We start from the raw sequence: 23,528 nt of genomic DNA, 5'->3' as shown, positions 1-23,528 counted from the left end.
ACTCTTAATGCCAGACTTGTATTGAATCAGATTCTACCATCTGCTGTGGGAAGACATTACCTGAGTGTCTGGATTCTTCGTCTAGTGCTAACACTGCTAGGCCATCACCTCCCCATTAAATTCCCACCATATTGCTACATACCCTTTCAGAAGCCTATTACCGTAGCAGCTCTTTCAAAGAGCTATCGATTAATCCCACGACGTTTCACCACATCCTTGTTCATTTTCTCTCCTCATTTATTTCCCTATCAGAAATGACAGAGAAGGCCTGATGTTAAAATGGTTTCCAGCCTGTGTGGCAAGTGCCTTTTTGGACATGTGGTTTCACTTCACAAAGAGAGATGAAGGTTGGAGGGAGTGCAGTTTTGTCTTGCTGCCTTGGGTCCCATGTCCAAGGTAACTCAGTGGATAGCACTGCTATCTCACAGCACCAGGGACACGAGTTTGATTCCAACCTCGTGTGACTCTCTGTGTGGAGTTTGCACATTTACCCCGTGTCTGCGTGGGTTTCCTCCTGGTGCTCCGATTTCCTCCCCCAGCCCAAAGATGTGCAGGTTAGGTGGATTGGCTGTGGTAAAAACCCCATGCGATGTTATGGAGATGGTGAGGTGGGATATGGAGGTACAGGTCGGATGCTCTTTGGAGGGTCGGTGCAGACTCAATGAGCTGAATGGCCTGTTTCTGCACTAATGGGATTCTGTGATACAACTCTAGCTATGGAAATTTTTTTTTAAAGAATCCCTACAGTGTGGAAGCAGGCCTTTCAGCCCATACCAACCCTGCAAAGAGCATCCCACCCAGATGCACCCCCCTACCCTGTCTCTGCATTTCCCACCCTAGACACTATGGGCAATTTAGCATGGCCAATCCACCTAACCTGCACATCTTTGGACTGTGGGAGGAAAGTGGAGCACCCGGAGGAAACCCACACAGACACGGGGAGAATGTGCAAACTCCACACAGACAGTCGCCCGAGGCTGGAATCAAACCCAGGTCCCTGGTGCTGTGAGGCAACAGTGCTAACCACTGAGCCACCGTGCCACTCAGTGTGACACAGGAGGCTGACTTGTTCTGCTCACTGAGTGCATGTCGACATGCGTGACCATTAATCCTGCCAGAATGGAGTTGGAGGGCTTGCAAAAAGACGTCCAAAGGTGTCAGCTCTTGTCCAGATCCCAACAGGCATCTTTGTACCAATCAGCCCTTATAAAAGTGCTACCTCCTCAACCAGATGCAAGCAGGAGCTAGTACAAGTTGGGAAATGTTTACCTTTGGTTAAAAGAGCACTCCCCTGCCATCATGTAAAACATTGCGACACTTTAGGAGATGTTTTGCTGATAATCTGTAGCGGTACTAGAAATTTAAGTGCTTGAAATAGCTTTACAGTTGCATGAGGGGGCACTTCTTTCTGCAACAGGATCCCTGCAGCGCTCTCACTCTGTCAGCAGAGGGGGGAAAGGACATCAGACACAGGAGGAAATAGAAAATGCAGACCCCTCTCAGCATACTCGGCCATCCTGTGATAGAGTAGGCTGAGTTTTAACTGCGGAGCAGTACAAAATGAGGCAGTGCTTCCCGAGGGAGAGAGTCATACAGTTTTGTGTCTTCTCCTGGCGCTGTCTGTCATAAACAGCTGGTGATCACTTTTGCCTGTCAGGTTGCTGAAGGGAACGACTTCCAAGAGTCAATACACAGCTTGTGCTCATGTTAAGGCGACTGATGCTGTATGATTCTTGCGTACCCCATGGACAAACTCTCGTGATTAGATACACTTTGTAAAGAGTTTTGAGCTGCCCCCGAGCTATAACATCAGGCACTGTGCACTTCCTCTTAAGCGAGACCTTGTGAATCTCCTTAGGATTCTAGTTGTTTAACCAATGTGCCCACTGGCACAGCTGTGACTGGATTTGATTTATTCCTGTTCACATGTACCAAGATACAGCGAAAAGTATTGTTTTGCATGCTATCCAAGCAAATCATACCTTACATAAGTACATCCGGGTAGTAGAACAGAATACAGAATATGGTGTTACAGCTGCAGAGAAGGTACAGAAAAAGATCAACTCTAATGTGTAAATGGTCTGTTCAAAAGTCTAATAACAGGAGGGAAAAGGCTGTTCTTGAATCTGTTGGTACATGTTTTCAAACTTTTGTGTCTTCTGTCCGACAGAAGAAAATATAACTGGGGTGGGAGTGTGCCCACTTTCCTGGCAGCTGCTGTTACAAATCCAAATTGTTGTTGTTTTCCATCTCCTTTCTCTTCTTCCCCTCCTCTCACCGACCTCCATCCCTGTCTATACGCACATTTTTCTGACTCTGTCCAGGAGTTGGGAGGCTGGAAGCTTGGACTTGAGGGCTCTTTCCTGCATGCTTGTCTCCAAATGAGTCCACATTGGACAGTGCACCAGTAGCAATTATCACATCTGCCATAGAAAGCTGTTGGAGTTTGCAAACCAGGCCCTCACTGCTAGTGGTTCTTCCAGTGCTGGTTTGCCGTGCGCTATCTGTTCTGTTGTTCAACGGGTAGAGTTTGGTTTAAGCTGCAAACAAGCACAAAGCTTGGAGGATATAGCTGAATACTTGCTTACTTCTGAGAAAGATTGAGAAAAGCAGAAGGTTGGCTGTCACTAGAACTAGGGGGCATAGTCTGAAAGTAAGGGGGAGCATATTTAGGACGGAGTTGAGGAGCAATTTCTTCACCCAAAGGGTTGTGAATCTGTGGAATTCTGTGCCCAGTGAAGCAGATGAAGCTGCTTCATTGAATGTTTTTTAAGGCAAAGGTAGATTTTCGAACAGTAAAGGAATTAAGGATTATGGTGAGCAGGCAGGTAAGTGGAGCTGTGTCCATGAAAAGATCAGCATGATCTTATTGAATGGTACAGCAGGCTCGATGGGCCAGATGGCCTACTCCTGCCCCTATTTATTATCTTCTTTTATCTCTAGTAATCCCAAATCCAAAGAAACACTCCAACATTCCAAGACCCTTCTTGATTGCATTCTAGAATATATTCTGCAGTTACCCAAGTCTCCATGGTGCCTTTCCAGTCTGCCCTAAAGTGGAAGGCGGAGCCCATGTTCCTGGACCCCTGAGATGTCTAGTCTGTGTCATCTCTTCCTTGTGGTTGTAGATCACATGCCTGTTACCAGTGAAGGCCAGTCTCCCATTATTGATAATACCATCTGACAAAGCATCTCTATTTCTATTGAAGAAAAGTTCGTGAATTGCCTTGAACAGGACACCAACTGGTACTGTGTCTCAATAACACACCAAAGAGTAAATTCAGCAATGCAGCACTCCAGCAGAGAGTGACACCTGGACCCACGCATTGGGCTGCAACATGAGGTGGTGATTCTACAATCTCCACTCCCTTTGAGGGAGGCTGACATCTCTGTTTGCACTCGCATTTCTTCCAGGAGATTCTTCCTTGCCGAAGAGGCGTGTGGAAGAATGGAGTATCGCTACAGGTGGTAGATCAGGAAAGCTTCACGCGTTTTAAGGACAATTGCTCTCAGATTGAAAAGTTGCTCTTTTACTGTGCAATGTGAATCATGTTGGGCAAGTCATAATAGAAAGTGCACTGCAGTAAATTTTGAATCTGCTACAGTAAGACCTTTATTAGAGATGAATGTTCCAGGACCTGAGGCCTTTGCAAAACATCATGCCAAAAGCAACCAGCTACACCCTGACCTTGTTCATCTGACCACAGACAATGCGCATCATCAAGAAGCTCACCATTTATAAGTTCCTTAAATGTGCCAGCTCATATCATGATTTGAGCTCCGTTGCAATTCAGTGTGATGACAAAGGAAGAGAGATAACTATAATTAGTAATCCAGTTTCATACTCCAACCTGTACCTGCACTGAATATTATTACTGAAATGCCAGAAGTGAGCTTGGCTGTTTCCTGGCTTTTTATGAAAGGTGAATTGACAATATTCACAGTTTTACCTTGAATTTCCCTTGGGGGAAAAAAAAATCAAAGTGTTTGTTGAAATTGGATGACTGATATTTGTTAAAGCAAAGTACTGTGGATGCAGGAGATCTGAAATAAAAACAGAAAATGCTGGAGAAACTCAGCAGGTCTGGCAGCACCTTTGCAGAGAGAAATGGAGTTCACACTCTGAGTCCAACATGACTCTTCTTCAGAACTTCTTTTGGATTGATATTTATTAACAACTGAACAAAAATGCTGTTGATGAAATACATAGCCGTGAGGAACCTGTTGCTACCTCATTAGATCAGATTGCTCATAGAAAAACTCATGCAATGAGGATTATTGGAAATAAGACTTGAAGTGAATTGCTTTTGCAACCAGCTAACTCATTTTGAGTTTCAGTTCATTTGGGGAAGCTGGTGCTGTTGTGGTAATGACACAGTGGGAGGTTAATCCAGAAGCCCCAGGATAATGCTTCAGTGACATGAATTCAAATCCCACCACAGCAATTGCTGAAGTTTGAATTCAATGAGGTAGGGGAAAGGGTTTCCAAAGCAGGAGACCAGAAGATCATCCAGCTCTGATCCTTTGGCAGTTTACTGTAAGAGATGGGAGGTGCTGAGGCAGGTAGGCTCAAGAGAGGGAAACGCTGTCCTGTCATGCCAAGAAGACGTTACAAAAAAATGAAGAGTTTACAGTCGCCCCACCATAGCTCTGGACTATTGCGGCTGCAGGGTGTGGGAGAAGGGAGATGGATAATGAAGTATTGTCCACTGTTCTGCCCCTGGGAAGTCACCTCCATTCATCTGCTCAAGATTGGGCTTCATCCTGGACCCAACAGTTGACTTGAAGATTCCATTTAGCATCTGCCTGTTCAATCGCCCATTAGGGGGCTTGGTAAGCTACATGTCACTTCTGTAGCTGCTGCCTCTGCCGTCTCTCTCCCCAAAAAACAAATTAGGCTCTTCAAAACTGGCATTGAGGCAGGACCACTGGAGGCAGACCAGAAGCATTTAAAAACTTGGCCCTTGCTGTCTTTCATGGACTGTCAAAATGATTGATGTCATTGTTCTGGTCTGTACCTTACAAGGGCAAAATTCCAGTGTCCATTTCATGTGAAGCAAGCATGTGTATGCCTGTCTGAAATCCATATCTTCTGGTGAAAAGGAAGGAGTTCCATTCTATGAATTTGTACAACATGGTAACATCACATTTGTTAATTTCACCAGTAGGGCTCATCATCACTTTACAAAATCACCTAAAACAATCTATGAATCTGCAATCTATTGAACTCTGTGCTAGATAACATTTAGAACTTAGGTGTTGCTGTCACACTGTATGACACTATTAATTAATGTTTCAACATGTTTTTTGAAATTCCTCCATTATGAACAAGATTAACAATGTTGCTGAGAAAGGGCAATAGGACGAACACCATTAACATTAGAAATATCATCTAGCTCAGTTTCCAAATCTTTATCATGTAACAATCTCTTCAATAGACAAAGTAGATGCTTATGATTCTCTCTGTCATCTGCTTAACTGAAGAGCAGTTGGCAATGTTACCATATCCTGTATTGCTTGGGGCTAATGTCTCAACATCCAGCCCAGATGTTGTGTTCGTCCAAGTTGCTTTGATACCTTTGGTTTTTATCATGCCCTCTTCGTTCCAGGGCAGCCATCTCTCGACAACAGGCCAGTATCTTTTTCATCGATTCTTTCTCGTATTGTGGAAATGCTAACTGTTTGTGGTTTGTTGTGGCTAATCTGCATACGTTTCCAAACCCATTGTGTGTAATTTGCGGACAAGTGTGATAATGCCTGGCTGTAAGTGAAGCAGAGCTACTTTAGATTGATGTACGAGATGCAAACTGCATCTGTGCATAACTATACATGAGGGCCATATGTTCATTGACAGTCAGCATTTCACACTGGCATTGAGTATGTTGACCAGCAATTTAAGTCAAAAATATGTTAATGCCCATCAACAGTTAAAAGATGATGGACATGATGCTGTTCCTTGGAGCTCCGCCTGCCAGGAGGACCTCTTCCATGGTATGTCATGCTCATTCATCTTGCACCATACTCACACACTTAAGTTTGAAATGGGCAAAGTGGCTCAAGCCACTTCCATCTCCACTATGCAGTGCCATCAGTTTTATCATGTATGACCTGGACAGTATCCAGGTTTGGGCTGACAAGTGGCAAGTAACATTCGCGTCACACAAATGCCAGGCTATGACCATCACCAATAAAAGACAATCTTAACTATCGCCTCTTGACATTCAGTGGTGTTACCATCACTGAATTCTCCACTTTCAACATCCTCAAGGTTGCCATTGACCAGAAACTGAATAGGACTCTCTATATAAACACAATGGCTACAAGAGCAGGTCAGAGGCTAGGAATACTACAGCCAGTGACTCACCTCCTGACTCCCAAAAACCTGTCCTTCATCTACAAGGCACACGTCAGAAATGTGACAGGATACTGCTCACTGGCCTGGAAGGGTGCAGCTCCAACAGCACTCAAGATGCACAACAGCAAAACAGATCCCACTTGATTGACACCACATCCACAAACATCCACTCCCTCCACCGTCAACGCTCAGTAACAGCAGTGTGTACTAGCTACAAGGTGCACTGCAGAAATTCACCAAAGATCCTCAGACAGCACCTTCCAAACCCACGACCACTTTGGTATAGAAGGACAATGGCAGCAGATGCATTGGAACACCATGACGTGTGAGTTCCCTCTAAGCCACTCACCATGCTTCCCGGTTCCCTCACTGTCGCTGGGTCAAAATCCTGGAATTCCCTCCCTAAGGGCACTGTGGGCCGCCCCACAACTGATGCACTGCAGTGGTTCAAGAAGGCAGCTCACCACCACCTTCTCCACTCGGATGGGCACTAAATGTTGGCCAGCCAGTGACACTCATATATCACAAATGAATTTAAAAAAGCATAGCATCAGTGAAGAAGCCAGTGCTAAAGTGAATCGAGCTGATGGATGTGAGCCCCCTATCCATGAAACCGTCTGATATATAATAAAATATATAGCCTATCTATGAAATTTTAGCATCTACATTTCAAAAGCCTCCTTTCTCCTCCCCTGGATCTTTCCTTATGGTCCAGGTTCCTGAGGCAGGCTGGAGAGTGAATCTTGTTGCCAGTGGGGGCAATAGGGGCAGAAGCCCTCATAACATTTAAGAAGCATTTAGATGTGCAAGGCATAGAAGCGCTGGAAAAATGGAGTTAGAATAGTTGAGAACAAAAACAGAAGTTGCTGGAAAAGCTCAGCAGGTCTGGCAGCATCTGTGGAGAGAAAATCAGAGTTAACGTTTCAGGTCCGGTGACCCTTCCTCAGAATAGCAATTTCTATTTATGTTTCTGATTTACAGCATTCGCAGTTCTTTCAGGTATTATTTAGAATAGTTAGGTGGTTGTTTTTGACTGGCACAGACTTAATGAGCCTAAGGGCCTTTTTTCGTGCTTTGACTCTACGGTACAACATTTTTGAAATTTGACGAAAGATATTTTTGTTCAGGTACTTTGAAATGGTGCAGAAAAGCTCAGATCACTGTGCCAGTTTCCCTCAAGTTGAAGAGGAGAGATCAAACTGAACTATGGTTATTGCTTTTAAAGCAATTTTCCATCTCAGATTAAGTATGCATGCAATTACACAACATCTCCTTGTGGCTTTGTTCAGGCAAAACAAATTAGAGCACAGTTTATAAATGAAGGCTGTGTTGAACAAAATTGAAGTGGTTAATGTTCACTTGCCAGATGCACTTTGCAAAGTCACTGTGCCAAGATCCAGAGGGCAGGCCATATGGGAAAGCAGCTTTACAATACTTCCAACACGACATTGTGTGTGAGGCTCACGTTTCTGTGAAGGTGTGCTCCAAAGGAGCACTGAAACTGGAAACCCTCTGGGAGATGAGCGTTTTGAGTCAGATAATTGAGTTAGAGCTCACTCAATTCTGCGATCTCTGTTTTGATTACTTCTGGCGCGCCTTTGTGTATTACACAGCGAGGTCATTAGGGAAAACAAGTAAACATGTATTTAGCATTAAAGCTCAAAGTATAGGCCTACATGTCTGTGTCCTATCTCTCTTCCTCTTATTATAATTTTGTGTTGTTATCCGATCTGAAATTGCTTTGTATGTCTCTGTATTTTCCAGTATTTTCATGATGTCTCTTCCATACAATGTTAATGGGACCTTATCTATATCTCTGCTACTTTGCCAGAAATTATTTCTGTGTTTGAATGATCTAATTTGCTAGTACTGTTAATGCCGTGTGAGAAAGACCTTTTGACTAAAAGATGATTTACCAGCCAGTGTGGTTGGCTGTCTTGAATGCTTCCTTATGGTGCCAGTTCACGTTTGTGTCTGACAGGCAGGTTAATTTCAATATTCATCAACATTTGTCAAAAACCCTTAGAAACCACACTGAAAGTGGTTTGATTTGTGAATCAAGAGAGCTCGAAATTAAGAACTAACAGTAGGCTCAACTTGATATTTGGACCCTCTTCATTTCAAAAGCACTCTTAACAAACAGAGAACTGCGGATAGAGTCTGAGAGATGTACAGCACAGAAACAGACACTTCAGTCCAACCTGTCCATGCCGACCAGGTATCTTAAATTAATCTCGCCCCGTTTGCCAGCATTTGGCCCATATCCCTCTGTTGCAGTTGTACCACCACCTCCTCTGGCAGCTCATTCCATACACGTGCCACCCTCTGTGTGAAAAAAGTTGCCCCTCAGGTCCCTTTTAACTGCTGGAGATCTGAGACAAACAACAACAGAAGTGCCTGAAGAAACTCAGCAGGTCTGGCAGCATCTGTGAAGAGAGAAAACGGAGTTAACAATTCAAGTCCAGTGAGCTTTTGGATTGTCATAGATGGAAATAGTTTGGTCACTTGGCTTTCAGATGACGTCAATTCTCAGTTTATCTGTTTCACCAAACGAAGCTGGGTGTCATTCGTTCACACGTTTTGCCGCCATGAATATGTAATTATAAAAAATGCATTCCACATTTTAATACACACTCTGTAGCATCTATAGAATTGGTGAACTACTTACAGAACCTCTAACAAGGTGTAGTTTCTGTACATTTTGATGGTGCCAACTCGGTCGAAAGTGATTAGTGTTAATAGTGGCTCCTCTGCATCGAGCGGAATATTTGTGGACTTTTCCTTCTCTTCGTCTGACATTTGTCACCTTCTCCCACATTCTTTCAGCCTCCACTGACCAACTTCTTGCAAAAGAGGCTCCTTAATGATGTCTTGCAAACTTCACCTCCAAGGTTAATAACTCCTGCCCCAGTTCTTTTAAACCATGCCATCAGCATCCCAAAGTTAACATCTCTTCCATCCTTTGCTCACTTATTGGAGAACCCTTCATTGTTGCTCTACTACACCACTGGACAAGTTCAATAATTGAACATGTTGGGTGGGGCAGCAGGGGATTTGAGGAAATTTTTTTTTTTTACCCAGAATGTGTTGGGGGTCTGGAATGCACTGCTTGGGAGGGTAACCTCACAACTTTTAAAAAGGACTTGGATGAGCACACTTGAAGTGTATTTGACAGAACGCCTCATCGCCACAATTTTCTGACAAACCCCCAAGGCATCGCTTGGCCAGTGGTGAGAAGGGCACTATCTGTGAGATCCTTCATGCTTGCTCAGTCGGTCTGTGCCACTGAATGCTGCCCTCGAAGCGGCTGTGAGGACCCGGAGACTATCACACATCTCTTTCTCGAATGTTCCTTTGCAAAGGATGTCTGGAGAGAAATGCACTGGCTTTTGTCGATGTGCTTCCTGAGCAGCGCCGTGACTATGGACTCTGTGCTCCACAGTCTGTTCCCCAGGGCATGCACCGAGACAAACATCAGCTGTGCTTGGAGGACCGTCAACTCGGTGAAAGACGCTCTTTGGCCTGCCCGAAACTTCCTGATCTTCCAGTGCAAGGAGTTGACCCTGACTGAATGTTGCAGACTGGCACATTCCAAGGTCCAGGACTACATGCTGAGGGATGCACTCAAGCTTGGGGCAGCTTCTGCCAAGACAAGGTTGGGACAGACCACTGTCTGAGATCTTTCTGCCCAAGTAAAATGGGGGTCCGTTCAGTTATTGGACCCTCCTGGTGCCTCAAATGTATGTAAATGGTATGTTGCATAAGTAAGAAATGCCTCGGGTTTGTTTGTAGGAACGGTAGGGAAAGTCAAGCTCCAATCTTTGTTTGTTTTCTTTCTGCTACGAGTGTACAGGACCGATCTGCTTTAGTAACTATCAACGTACATAAAGATCGTCTATGAATAAAGTATATTTTTGAAATAAAAAATAGTTCATGGCTATAGTGTGGAAAAGTGGGGCTAGTGTAGGTAGTGGCATATTTTTAGTAGTACAGACTTGATGGGCTGAAGGCCCTCTTCCTAACTGAGATGATTCTACGAACACCTCACTCTCAACCCCACCAGACTCTTTCCATTGCTCCTAACGCAAAATCATTCCTTCATCTCACAAACTCCCCGTGATGTTCTTCCAGTTTCAGGCACCAAGGTTCCTAATCTCTAGAACTAATTGGTTATCACTAAATAGTTCCTGAACTTTCCATCCACAGTTCCTCTGATTTATTTCTTACCTACAAGTGGTTTACCGGAATCTGTTTAACATTTCCCTCTTTTTGCCCCCTTGACTTTACAAAAGGCAGGGCATAAATGAACTTATGTCATTAAATCAATATTAGTTGGGGCTACTGATTTACAATTCAGGACAAATGCATGTTTAATGACAAAATGATGTAACTCCTACAAGACTTTGTAATAAGAACGTCATTTGGATTTATTTAAATAGAGGGAAGGATAATACATTCAACATTAAAAATTGCTAAGAAGAAATGCCAAGTTAAAGCTTTTAGTTTTCCACTCATCAGGACTGGGACACAAGAAATCAAACTTTGAAAGGGAACACTAATTTTTGAAGCATGTGAAGAAGCTGCTGATCAATTGGACCATTTGATTTCCTGCTCTGCAGTCCTGATGAATGGAAGATGGAAGGCTTGACTTTGTGTCTCTTTTGAGTCATGTCTACGTTCTGTACTACTAAGCAATTTATTTATATTGGTTCATATATAACATCCACAAATGTCCACTGTGCCCACCAGCGATGCTCAGGAGGAGCAGTGTGTACTGTCTACCAGTTGCACTGCAGAAATTCACCAATGATTCTTAGAAAGCATCTTCTAAACCTTCGACCACTTCCATCTAGAAGGACAATCACAGCAGATACTTCAAACACCAGCACTTGCAAGTTGCCCTCCAAGCCACTCACCATCCTGACTTGGAAATCTATTGTTTCTTCACTGCCGCTGCGTCGAAATCTTGGCATTTGCTCCCAAATTCTCAAATTGTGGCAATCAAAAGGAATATCTCATAAAATTCTGTGGACTGGTACTGTTGAACAGTATTTCTCCAATGTTTTGTCCTTCACCCACAGCATCAATTTTTTTTTGTTTGTCTGTCTGTATGTGTGTGTAGGGACTTTGAAAGGGTCAGAATTTAAACTGGCAGAGTTATATATTGATAGTTTTTAGTTTCAATTACACATCGCTTGAACATATTAATTTGTAATAAACAGCAGTTCTTGTTAAGTACAGGAACGTGGTCAGTGTTTGCCATTGACCTGAGCCCATCAGCAAGTATCTTGGGGACTTGGTGTACTTTGTGGCGAGAGGAGTGGGGCTTCAGAATCAGTGCACTTTCCCAAGTTGGTATTAACAATTGGTCACCATAATATAATCAATTAAACAAGTACTGACTAAACTCCTGCCTCATGTCCTGTCACTTCTTTTTGTACATGAGCAGTTCTGTCGGTGATCACTTAAGTGTCAAAATAAACCCATTTCAAACTCTCAGGCAGGAACTAAGCCGCCTAATTAGACTGGAATTCCTCAGGACTGCTCCAAGTCCTGCACTCATACTCATAGAGTGATAGAGCATGGAAACAGACCCTTCCATCTAACTCATCCATACCAACCAAGTTTCCCAAACTGAAGTAGTCCCATTTGCCTGCGTTTGGCCCTTATCCCTCTAAACCTTTTCTATTCATGTACTGTCCAAATGTCTTTTAAATGTTGTAATCATACCCACCTCTACAACTTCCTCTGGCAGTTCATTCCATTTGCGCGCCAACCTCTGTGTGAAAAAATTGCCCCTCAGGTCCTTTTTAAATCTTTCCCTTCTCTTTACTGAAACCAGATCAAGCTGACCATATAACAGGATAAGAGTGAAAAATCATATCCTAATGGGTGGCATGGTGGCTCAGTGGTTAGCACTGCTGCCTCACAGCACCAAGGACCACGGTTCGATTCCACCCTCAGGCAACTGTCTGTGTAGAGTTTGCACATTCTCCCCGTGGACTGGTTTCCTCCCACAGTCCAAAGATGTGCAGGTTATGTGGATTGGCCATGGGAAATGCAGTGTTATGAGGATAGGATTGGGGTGGTGGGGCTGGGTGGGATGGCCTTTGGACAATCAGTGTGGACTCGATGGGTGAAATGGCTTGCTTCCACAATGTGGGGATTCTATCAGCATATCTGGAGGGTAGATTTCTGCCTTGACCCTTACGCATGGTGGCAAGGGTTTCTGGAATTAGGAGGGTAGAGGGTAGTTTTGGGGAAGGTGAGGGCTTTCTCCACGCTTCCCAATCCCTTCCCCCACCCTGGGATTGTTACTGATTAAGAATGTAATATAGTGCCAAGTGATCGTTCACTCCCACCTGACTCATTCGAAAAAAGAACTGCACCCCCAACATTGCAGCATCGACTCTTTTGGTATTCCTTTGGCATATCAGCTGAGATTTGTGGATTCAAGTCATAAGAGTGTTAGTGATACAAAAACAAAGTTGCTGGAAAAGCTCAGCAGGTCTGGCAGCATCCGTGAAGGAGAAAACAGAGTTAACGTTTCGGGTCCGGTGACCCTTCGTCAGAACTGATAGTGGCTGGGAAAACGTCAGTTTATATGCAGAAAACAGGGAGGTGGGTGGGGTAGGGAATAAACGATAGGATAGAGCCCAAAGAGAGAGAAAAACAGTTGGACAGGCAAAGGAGTTGCTAACGATCAGGCTGGGAGGGTGAGTAGTTGTTAATGGGGACTGTTAGTGACTAACAACAGCGGGTGTGTAGTGGCAGGCTATGTGGTAACAAGGCCTGGTGTGTGGGGTAGGGGGCTGGGACATGGGAGAGTAGGCCTTAAAATTATTGAACTCAATATTGAGTCCGGAGGGCTGTAGGGTCCCCAAGCGGAAAATGAGGTGTTGTTCCTCCAGCTTGCATTGGGCTTCACTGGAACACTGTAGCAAGCCAGAGACAGAGATGTTGGCCAGGGAGCAGGGTGGTGCATTGAAGTGGCAGGCAACAGGTAGTTCAGCGTCTTTTTTGCAAGCAGAACATCTTTATAAACTGACGTTTTCCTAGCCACCATCAGTTCTGAGGAAGGGTCATCAGACCTGAAACGTTAACTCTGTTTTTTCCTTCACAGATGCTGCCAGACCTGCTGAGCTTTTCCAGCAACTTTGTTTTTGTTCCTGATTTACAACATCCGCAGTTCTTTTGGTTTTTACAAAGTGTCTGTGATGTTTATTAACGGAGCTGGACAATTTTAGTCACAAATTATCCTTCCCACACCATTTTATTCATTTTAAATATGTGAGAGAAGATTGAATTTCAGCATGAACTCTCCACAGCCCATGTGTGTGGGTATCATAATATTTACATAAACAGGCTTCTATCTCAAAGTCAGCAAGTTGCATATGTAAATACAGGACCTAAAACCTGCTTTAGGCTCCCTGGAAGAACCTAAACAACTTTGTGCTTAGTTTTCTTCACAGATTTTAACACACTCCAAATTTGTAACAACGTTGGTTGCCAGATACAGTCATGTTCCTAATGCATGGTGTTGCATAGACATAACTGAAGGAAAATGTGGTGGATCATCTATTTTACTTCCTTTAGCAGGCTGTTGAGCAAACCCATAGATCTGGATATGTCAGATCACCGACTGAAATCTGGCTTGATAGATCATATTTTGTTTTCTTTTTATGTCATGTAGTAAAGATGTAATGGTGAAGATTTGGTTTTAATACCAGAAGTTTATTAAACCGATGAAATGAAGATAAAATAGAACCAGTCAAGGTATTTGCACATAACACAGTTTGAAAGATTTCAAAACGTGCAGAAAAAATACAATCTCATCTAGTTCCAACAGCATCACTTTATGGCACTCCACTATCAGATAGAGTTCTCTTCTCTGTCACATCTATTGTGTTAACTTATCAGTTTCTTTCGTTACAGTTCTGAGGAAGGGTCACTCGACCTAAAATATTAATTCTGATTTCTCTCCACAGATGCTAAGAGGCTTACTGAGCTTTTCTAGCAATTTCTGTTTTTATTTTTGATTTATGTACGCACTTCTTTTGGTTTGTTTTTCTTTCAATTCCTGATCTTGAGAGCTTGATAATCTTTTCCTTGATTATTCACACAACTGAGCTTAAACTTTCTTACCTCCAAGTAACCCTTTCAGGTTTCTAACCAAGCACTTCTCGTCTGGAATTTTCAAGCTAAAATCCTTACGCTGTGTAGGCTATTTCTTACCTGTGCTTAAGTGACTCCTTTCTCCAGGAAGTAATTGTATTTTGATCAGACCCCACCCAAGCCTTCTGCGAACTGAAACCAAAAGCTTTCCAGTCCATGGGTTATTCCTAAACAGAAATAAATTCTTCATTCCCCTAAAGCAAAAGCAAGCTCATGCCTTTCGATGCTTGTTCTTCAATCGTAAAACTCTAACAAAGAAATTTACATTATCATTCCAGGAGATGCCCAATCACCTGCTCTTCAAGATATACTGGTTTAAATCCATGGCTCTAGAAACATTGAAAAATTAATTATTAAATCTCTTACTTAAACATCCAAAGCTCACATGCCACCAGTTCTTAGAATGATAGAATCATGCAGCATTGAAACAGACCACTCGGTCCAACCAGTCCATGCCAACCATGTTCCCAAACTGAACTAGTCCCATTTGCATGCGCTTGGCCCATATTCCTCCAGATGTTTCTTATTAGGTACTTTTCGAAATGTCTTTTAAATGTTGTAACTGTACCCTCATCCACCACTTTCTCTGGAAGTTCATTCCACACACTAACCACTCTCTGTGTAAAAAAGTTGCCCCTCACGTCTATTTTACATCTTTCTCCTCTCACCTTAAAAATATGCCCCCTAGTTTTGAACTCCCCCACCCTAGGGAAAAGGTCCTGGTCATACACCTTATCTATGCCCCTGATGATTTTATAAACCTCAGTAAGATTGAAATAACCTCAACCTCCTATGCCCCAGTGGAAAAAGTCCCAGCCTTTCTAGGCTATTTTTATATCTCAAACCCTCCATTCCTGGCTACATCCTGGTAAATATTTTCTGAGCCCTCTCCAGTTTAATAATATCCTACTTATAATAGGGCGACCAGAATTGCACACAGTACTCCAGAAGAGGCCTCACCAACGTCCTGTACAATCTCAACATGACGTCCCAACTCCTATACTCTAAAGGTCTGAGCAATGAAGGCAAGCGTGCTAAACGCCTTCTTAACCACCCTGTTTACCTGTGGCACTAATTTCAAAGAATTATGTACCTGAACCTGTAGGTCTGTCTGTTCTACAACATTTCCCAGGACCTTACTATTAATTGTATAAGTCCTGTCCTTGTTTGTTTTACCAAAATGCAATACCTCACATTTATCCGAATTACTCCCCAAATGCCACACCTCAGCCCAAAATCAAACTCCAAACTTTTAAATATATTTAGATATAAATCACTTACCTTGCATCACAATAGGTTGGTGCATTCAGTGTCCTCTGTAACTTCTCCAGGAAAATCTCACAAGTACTGGTACTGGCCATAAGCTTCATTTTATGGGAGAATCTAGAACAAGAGTTCACTGACAAAGAGAAATATTTTTCTCTCAGAAGCTAATGAGTCTTTGGAACTTTTTCCTGAAAAATGGTGGAAGCAGGTTCCTTGAATGTTTTGAAGGCAGAGGTAGATAAATACTTTGTGAGCAAGAGGGTGAAAGGTTCTCAGGGATAGGTGGGAATGCAGATTTAAGGTTACAATCTTTTATGCTGGAGCAGAATGAGGGACTAAGTGACCTGCAGATGGTTGTTTGTATGCTCATGTGGAATAATATTGTATTGAATTTCTCTCATGTGAAGTATGGTACAATTGATAAATGGACACCAAAAGTTACAAAGAACATGTATTAACATGGCACCCCTGATGTCCTCAGTGCACCCCATCCCCAGTAGAGGGTATATTCGATGAAATAGTCTCTTGCCTCCAGGCAGCAATGAGGTAATCAACAGTGTTGAAGCTTGTGTGAGGGCCGGGACACTGAATGTTTTGATGGACGTTCGTCAAGCTGAAACGTTCGCACAGTTTCTCACTCCACAAGAGCCGCAGGACCTGCTCAGGGTTTCCAGCATTTTCTGTTTACATTTGCGATTCTCAGCCTCTGCGCTGTTCTCTTTTTGTACTGGAAGAAGCTGCCCACTCTTCCTGGGTTGGGGCTGCACCAATGGATACCCCTCTCACTGTTCAGTGCCTTGGTGGAAATGTTGCATCTCTGACAGTGCGGAGCTTTCTCTCAGTCCCAGCTGCAAAATGGTGAAATAGGTCCCATGTGGAAGATTGTGCATTAGCAGAACAAGGGATGAAAGCCTGGATCTCCTGGCTCAGGAGCAATCCCCTGAGCTGAGGTTAACTAGGGGAGGGCAGTCTTACCTTGGATTTCCTCTTTAAAAATCTTAACCCAAATACCATGCCACAAAATCTTGACATGCAAAATATGCAAAGTGAGCAAGAAGTGTGTTCTTTTTGCAAACCTTTTAATATACTTTATGATCTATAATAAGAAGATAATGAGTTCCCATTAACGAACCTGAGCCACTAATCAATAACTGGTGTATATTATGCAATATTAAGAAATTACTTCCAAAGACAAATTGTGAGTATTTTCATTTGCTTATATTTTACTTCATACGTGTCTGTGAAATACATTTATGAGTATGTCACAATATTAAGATTTCTCAAGAAGGAGCTTATCGAAATTCATACTAACTCCAATTTTGTCTTTTTGCCATCTAAAGTGGGAATGATAAGTGCACACTGAAAGGAACCTTTTGTACTATAGCTTCTATCTATATTTTATTTTGTCATTTCATTGAAGAGCCATTATCACTTTACTACTGTCCTTCACAGGAACAGTAATGCCGTGGGTGTATGATAAGGTTTGTGGTTTGACGGGATAAAGAAAAAACACTCAAGTTATTCTTGGCAATGGGACAGCTGTCTGATGAGCGTTTATTTTTGGTAAACCACTGAACATCAGCCAACAACACTGACTTGCATTTGTACAGAACCATTAACTTTGAAACGCCTCTCGATTTTTTTTGAGATCAAGCCCAAAATAACAGAAGGTGCCAAGAGTGCCTGAAAACATGGTCTAATGAATAGATTTTGTGGAGAATCTTGAAGGAGGGGACGGTCATGGAGAGGTGGAAAATTCGGGGAGACAATTCTTTGGCAGTTTAACTTAAGATCAGCAGAAAGGGGTTAGGTCATTAGAGGTCTCAATGAGAGGAGCAGAAAATTAATGCTACAGGGTTATGGGGAACTGGTGCCCAATTTGTGCTTGTAAAAGGTGCATTTCTGAGTGAGCTGTCAAGATAGTGACACCATTCATCACTTTGTTGATGTTCAAGAATAGACTGAAGGGCCGGTAATTGACCTGATTAGATTTATGCTGCATCTTTGCGAACAGGCCATAGCAATTATCCACATTGTTGGGTAGATATCAGTGTTATAGCTGGACTTGACCAGCTTTGCTAGAAAAAAAAACTGAATGGACCACGGATGTTGTAAATCAGGAACAAAAACAGAAGTTGCTGGAAAAGCTCAGCAGGTCTGGCAGCATCTGTGAAGAAAAAGAACAATGCTGAGGAAGGGCCACCGGACCCGAAACATTAACTGTGACTTTTTCTTCGCAGATGCTGCCAGACCTGCTGAGCTTTTCCAGCAACTTCAGCCTTGCTAGAACCTTGGCTAGTTCTCGAGTACAAGTTTTCAGCGTTATAAGAAGGTATTGTCAGGTCCCACAGCCTTTGTTGTACCCACTGCCTCCAACTATTTGACACTCTTTTACATTGGAATTTAATCCAGCCTCAAAAATTGCATTGTAAGTGACTGCACATATAGAAACCTGAGCCTCAGAAGGATTTTTGCATGTAAGATTGTTGCCTTTTGTGTTGCAACTTGCCCTGAAATACATATATGTGAACTGTGTGCTAGAATTATTTTTACAGATTTCGGGATGTGCTGTATACAGCGAATGGAAGAGAATGACACATCAGTTATGAGGGAGTGTTACGACTGAGACTGGAAAAGTGCGTTATTGCTACAGTGCTGCTACTCCAGTGGACCTCAATTTAAAATTAATATATTTCTCCCAGTTATTGAGATGGCAAATCAGCCAGTTATTTTATTAAAGACAAGTATTAGTTCTTTATCAAAGCAAAATTTATTCAATGAAAATTAAAATATACTGTGACTAATATTGAAATATAAATGCTGATCCATCGAGTTGAGAGATCTTATTGGTAAAACCTGCCACGGATATTTAATTTGTCGTCTTGACAACTAGGAATGTTTTTTATTTAATGTCAAGACCAATTGGAATAGTGAGGACAAGCGAAGCAATCCAGTCCACTAAATTGATCCTGAGTGTAGAGGCGTTTTATTATGAGGAGCAGTTGAGTGGGTTATTTGTACTCATTAGAGTACAGTAGAATAAGTAGAGAACTGGACACCTTATTGAAACATACAGGCTTCTTAGGGGACTTGACAGCATAGAGGCAGAGAGTTTGTTTCTCCCTCTGAGAGAGTCATCTCTAAGTAAGAGGTCACCTATTTAAGGCAGAGATGAGGAAGAATGTCTTCTGTCAGAGAGTAGTGTATCTGTGGAGTTCTTTCCTGCAGAGGGCTGCCAAGGCTGGGTTAAGTAAATTCAAGGTTGAGATAGACATTTCTTATAATCAGTAAATCAAGGGCGATGAGGTAAAGGCGGGAACGTGGAGTTAAGAATTATCAGATCAACCATGATCTCATTGAATGCTGTTGCAGATTCAGTGGGCTGAATGGCCTACTCCTGTTCCTACATCACAGGCACATCACTTCACAAAAAGAGAAAACCAAGCAGATTTCTCTACAGGGATTATGTTTCTGAAACAAAACCTCTTTGGTTATTGGGCTGTTCTTTGAGATCAATAAGATAATATGCAGAATGTTGCAGGTTCTAACTTTGATGTTCTGGCACATGTGGTCATTTCACTGATAAAACAGTTGGAGAACTCTCCGGTGGTTGGAGTCATACCTGACACAGAGGAAGATGGTTGTGCTTGTTGGATGTGAATCATCTCAGCTCCAGGACATCTCTGCAGGAGTTCCTCAGGGTAGTGTCCTTGGCCCAACCATCTTCAGCTGCTTCATCAATGACCTTCCCTCCATCATAAGGTCAGAAGTGGGGATGTTCACCGATGATTGCACAATGTTCAGCACCATTCGCGACTCATCAGATATTGAAACAGTTCATGTTCAAATGCAACAAGATCTGGACAATATCCAGGCTTGGGCTGACAAGTGGCAAGTGACATTCACGCCACACAAATGGCAGGCAATGACCATCACCAATAAGAGACAATCTAACCACTGCCCCTTGACGTTCAATGGTATTACCATCACTGAATCCCCCACTATTGACACTCTGGGGATGATCATTGACCAGAAACTCAACTGGACTCACCACATAAACACAGTGACTGCAGGAGCAGATCAGAAGTTTTTTTTTAATTCATTCATGGGATGAGGGCATCGCTAGCCAGGCAGCATTCATTGCCCATCCCCAATTGCCCAGAGGGTGGTTACAAGTCAATCACATTGCTGTGGGTCTGGAGTTAGGAATACTGTGGCGAGTAACTCGTCTCTTGATTCCTCAAAGCCTGTTCACTGTCTACAAGTCACAAGTCAGGAGTGTGATGGAATACTCCCCACTTGCCTGGATGGGTGCAGCCCCAACAACACTCAAGAAGCTTGATACCATCCAGGACCAAAGCAGCTGCTTGATTGGCACCACATCCACAAGCATTCACTCCCTCCACCACCGATGCTCAGTAGCAGCAGTGTGTACTATCTACAAGATGCACTGCAGAAATTCACCAAAAATCCTCAGACAGCACCTTCCAAACCTACGACCACTTCTATCTAGAAGGACAAGGGCAGCAGATATATGGGAACACCACCACCTCCAAGTTCCCCTCTAAGCCACTCACCATCCTGACTCGGAAATATATTGCTGTTCCTTCACTGTTGCTGGGTCAAAATCCTGGAATTCCCTCCCTAATGGCATTGTGGGTCAACCCACAGCAGGAGGACTGCAGCGGTTCAAGAAGGCAGCTCAGCACCATCTTCTTAAGGGGCAACTCGGGATGGCGAGAAATGCTGGCCCAGCCAGTAACGCCCACATCCCAGAAACAAATAGAAAAACAATTGGGTTTCACCATGAACTCAACAATAGGCCTTTCTTTTAAGAAATCAGATAGATCTGCTGGGCAGCTTGTTCTTAGCGATCTTTCCTCCAATGGAGTTAATGTTTTGAGTCCAATATGACTTCTTCAAGGCGAAGGACTTCAAATGTTAATTCTGTTGCTATCTCCACAGGAGGTGTCAGACCTGCTGAGTTTCTCCAGCACTTTCTGTTTATAATTCAGGTCTTCAGCATCTGCAGTATTTTGCTTTTATTTGTGTGTATATTGTGTTAATTTATGAGGACTTATCATGCAATCACGTGTTCTATGAGTCGACATGCAGTAAACAGTTCATATTAAAATATGAGTTTGTTGTGTGCAGCAAGTGTTGTGCCAGTACTTAGTGTGTTGCATGTGGCAGCATTGTACTTAGCATGTGCATTATGTGTCTGCAGTAATGATTATGAAAACACAAATTGCAAGTAAGCAAGAGACATGTGTTGAAACAGTGACTTTAATGACATTAAGTGTCCTAAAACACTTTGCAGCCAATGAAGTACTTTTGAAATGTAGTCATTGTTGTAATGTAGGAATCCCAGTAGCTAAATTTGAATACAGCAAACTGCAATGCAATAATATCAGAAGTTTTCTTTGTAATATTGATTGGGGGCACAGAAAGCTTCCCTTCTTTTCTTGGAAATTGTGGCATGAGCCTTCTGCATACACCTGTAAAAGTGTCCCCATCTAAGTGATGGCATCTCCAACAGTGCAGCACTCTCCTGGTAGCACTGAACTGAGGTGTCAGCCTGAATATTTGTCCTAAAACACTGGAGTGAGACTTGAACACAGAACCTTTTCACTTAGGGAGAAAATGTGGCCTACTAAACTGCTGCAAGACTGTTGTGAACATTTTAAATGAGAGACTTTATTGCATTTGCATGGCAAGCAAATTCACTGTGTACAGCCACTTTATGTTGGACAAAAATTTGTGATCAGTGAGATAGAAGTACAAACCTACCTAAAAGATTTCCCCCAATACCTTATCCAGGCAATTTAGTGCCTTTACTTGCAAACTCTTGCTCATCACGTGTAATGTATGTTATCTGTGAGAGTATATTCTGTGCTAAAAACACTTTTCTAATGTTTGTGATGCACACATTATGTTGAGCGTGAGTTCCATCAGGATATATTTGTTGTAGACTCGAGGGACATTATTCATTGTATCAATGGGTGATTTGCTAGGGTTGCTATCTGTAGCCATATTGTTAAGGAATTTGGGAAAAGTTTGCATATTTCTACCAGGCTTGTCAGTTGACCTTCCATGGTTTCCGCAAAATTAGAACCTGGAAGAAACCTTTAGCACTGCTAAAGGAATCTCAATGAAGTCATTCCTAAATATCTTGGAACAAATCAGCAAGCATTTCCCAACGTTCAACTCCCTTACATTCTGGTTTTAATCCTAGTATTTTTTGAAAGCTTAATCGTATAGTTTATACAGTTCTTTTTTTCTTGGCTATCTTGCCAAAGTGATAAATTTGTCTAGCATTACATTGGCTCAGTACCAGGTTACAATGATCAATCATAAATATTCCCTTGATCCCAAAGTCAATTTTTTTTTTGCTGCTGATATGTTATTCATGTACATGTCCAAGGAACTATTGATCTGTCAGCTTAATATCAGAGACAGGAAAATAATGTAATCCATATCTCAAATTTTGCTGAAAAAGCCACATGCTGTTGAAGTTAGAGATAACAAGGTGTAGAGCTGGATGCAGCATCAGAGGAGCAGGAAAGCTGATGTTTCGGGTCTGGATCCTTCTTCAGAAATGGGAAGCATTGACCATGCCTGGCCTGCTGTGTTCATCCAGCTCTACACCTTGTTGTCTCAGACTCCAGCATCTGCAGTTCCTATTATCTCTGATGCTGTTGAAGTTATTTGTCTTGCAATTATCAGGACTAACACATGAATGCCAGATTTCAAAGGGAATAATGATTTATCCTGCATGAGAAAAGGGTGCTGATTGGTTGGCAAGGTGACTCTGATTGGTTGAGGTGTTGCCAAAACCATTGACAACGCTATATCCCTGATGCATTTTCCATGGCAGTGGCTCGACCAATCAGAATCAACTTGAAATTTGACATTCTTGTGTCTTTCCTGAGATGAGAGAGACCTTGGGTTGAATGTTAGTAGAAGCCAGCACAAGTGTCAATTCTGGTGAGTTTCATGGGTGCTTTCTCTCCATTGTCCCTAGTGACATTACTTGTGCTATTTTCGGAAACCCACCTCATTATCTGCGCACCTTGTCTCTATGGCACCCCTCGCATCCTGTTTTCCCTCTTGGTAGAAGTAGAAGTACCCGCTAATGCCAGGACATCCAGGAATCCAAAAGTTGGCATCATTTTTAAAGCCGAGTCATACATTAGCTGATGCTCTGTCAGTCAGAAGTTACCATTCACCAACCATGTAGTGGGAGGGGAACCAAACACAATGTTTCTCAGAGGACATAGGTGACACAGCTAGCACTTCATTGCCAATACAAATGCAAATAATTGATATATTGCTATTTACAACCACGCTACACAGGTTTAGCCTCAACCTATCTTTCTGGATTTACAGAGATAGTAGGAACTGCAGATGCTGGAGAATCCGAGACAACAAGGTGCAGGGCTGGATGAACACAGCAGGCCAAGCAGCATCATAGGAGCAGAGAGGCTGACGTTTCGGGCCTGGACCCTTCATCAGAAAAGGGGGAGGGGAAGGGGGTTCCGAAATAAATAGAGAGAGAGGGGGAGGCGGATAGAAGATGGATAGAGGAGAGGATAGGTGGAGAGGAAACAAACAGGTCAAAGAGGCGGGGATGGAGCCAGTAAAGGTGAGTGTAGGTAGGGAGTTAGGAAGGGGATAGGTCAGTCCAGGGAGGACGGACAGGTCAAGGGGGCGGGATGAGGTTGGTCGGTAG

At 42.9% G+C, this 23,528-nt stretch overlaps 1 protein-coding gene across 8 annotated transcripts in view; it reads left to right on the top strand.

Annotated features, from left to right (window-relative positions):
• The window catches only part of LOC109936216 (1-phosphatidylinositol 4,5-bisphosphate phosphodiesterase beta-4-like), a 537,830-nt gene that overhangs the window by 207,023 nt on the left and 307,279 nt on the right, over positions 1-23,528 (top strand). The window lies entirely within an intron of this gene.

Source organism: Rhincodon typus, chromosome 9 (assembly GCF_021869965.1).
Source record: "Rhincodon typus isolate 14 chromosome 9, sRhiTyp1.1, whole genome shotgun sequence".
NCBI lineage: Eukaryota > Metazoa > Chordata > Chondrichthyes > Orectolobiformes > Rhincodontidae > Rhincodon > Rhincodon typus.
This window is presented reverse-complemented; position numbering and strand designations above follow the sequence as displayed.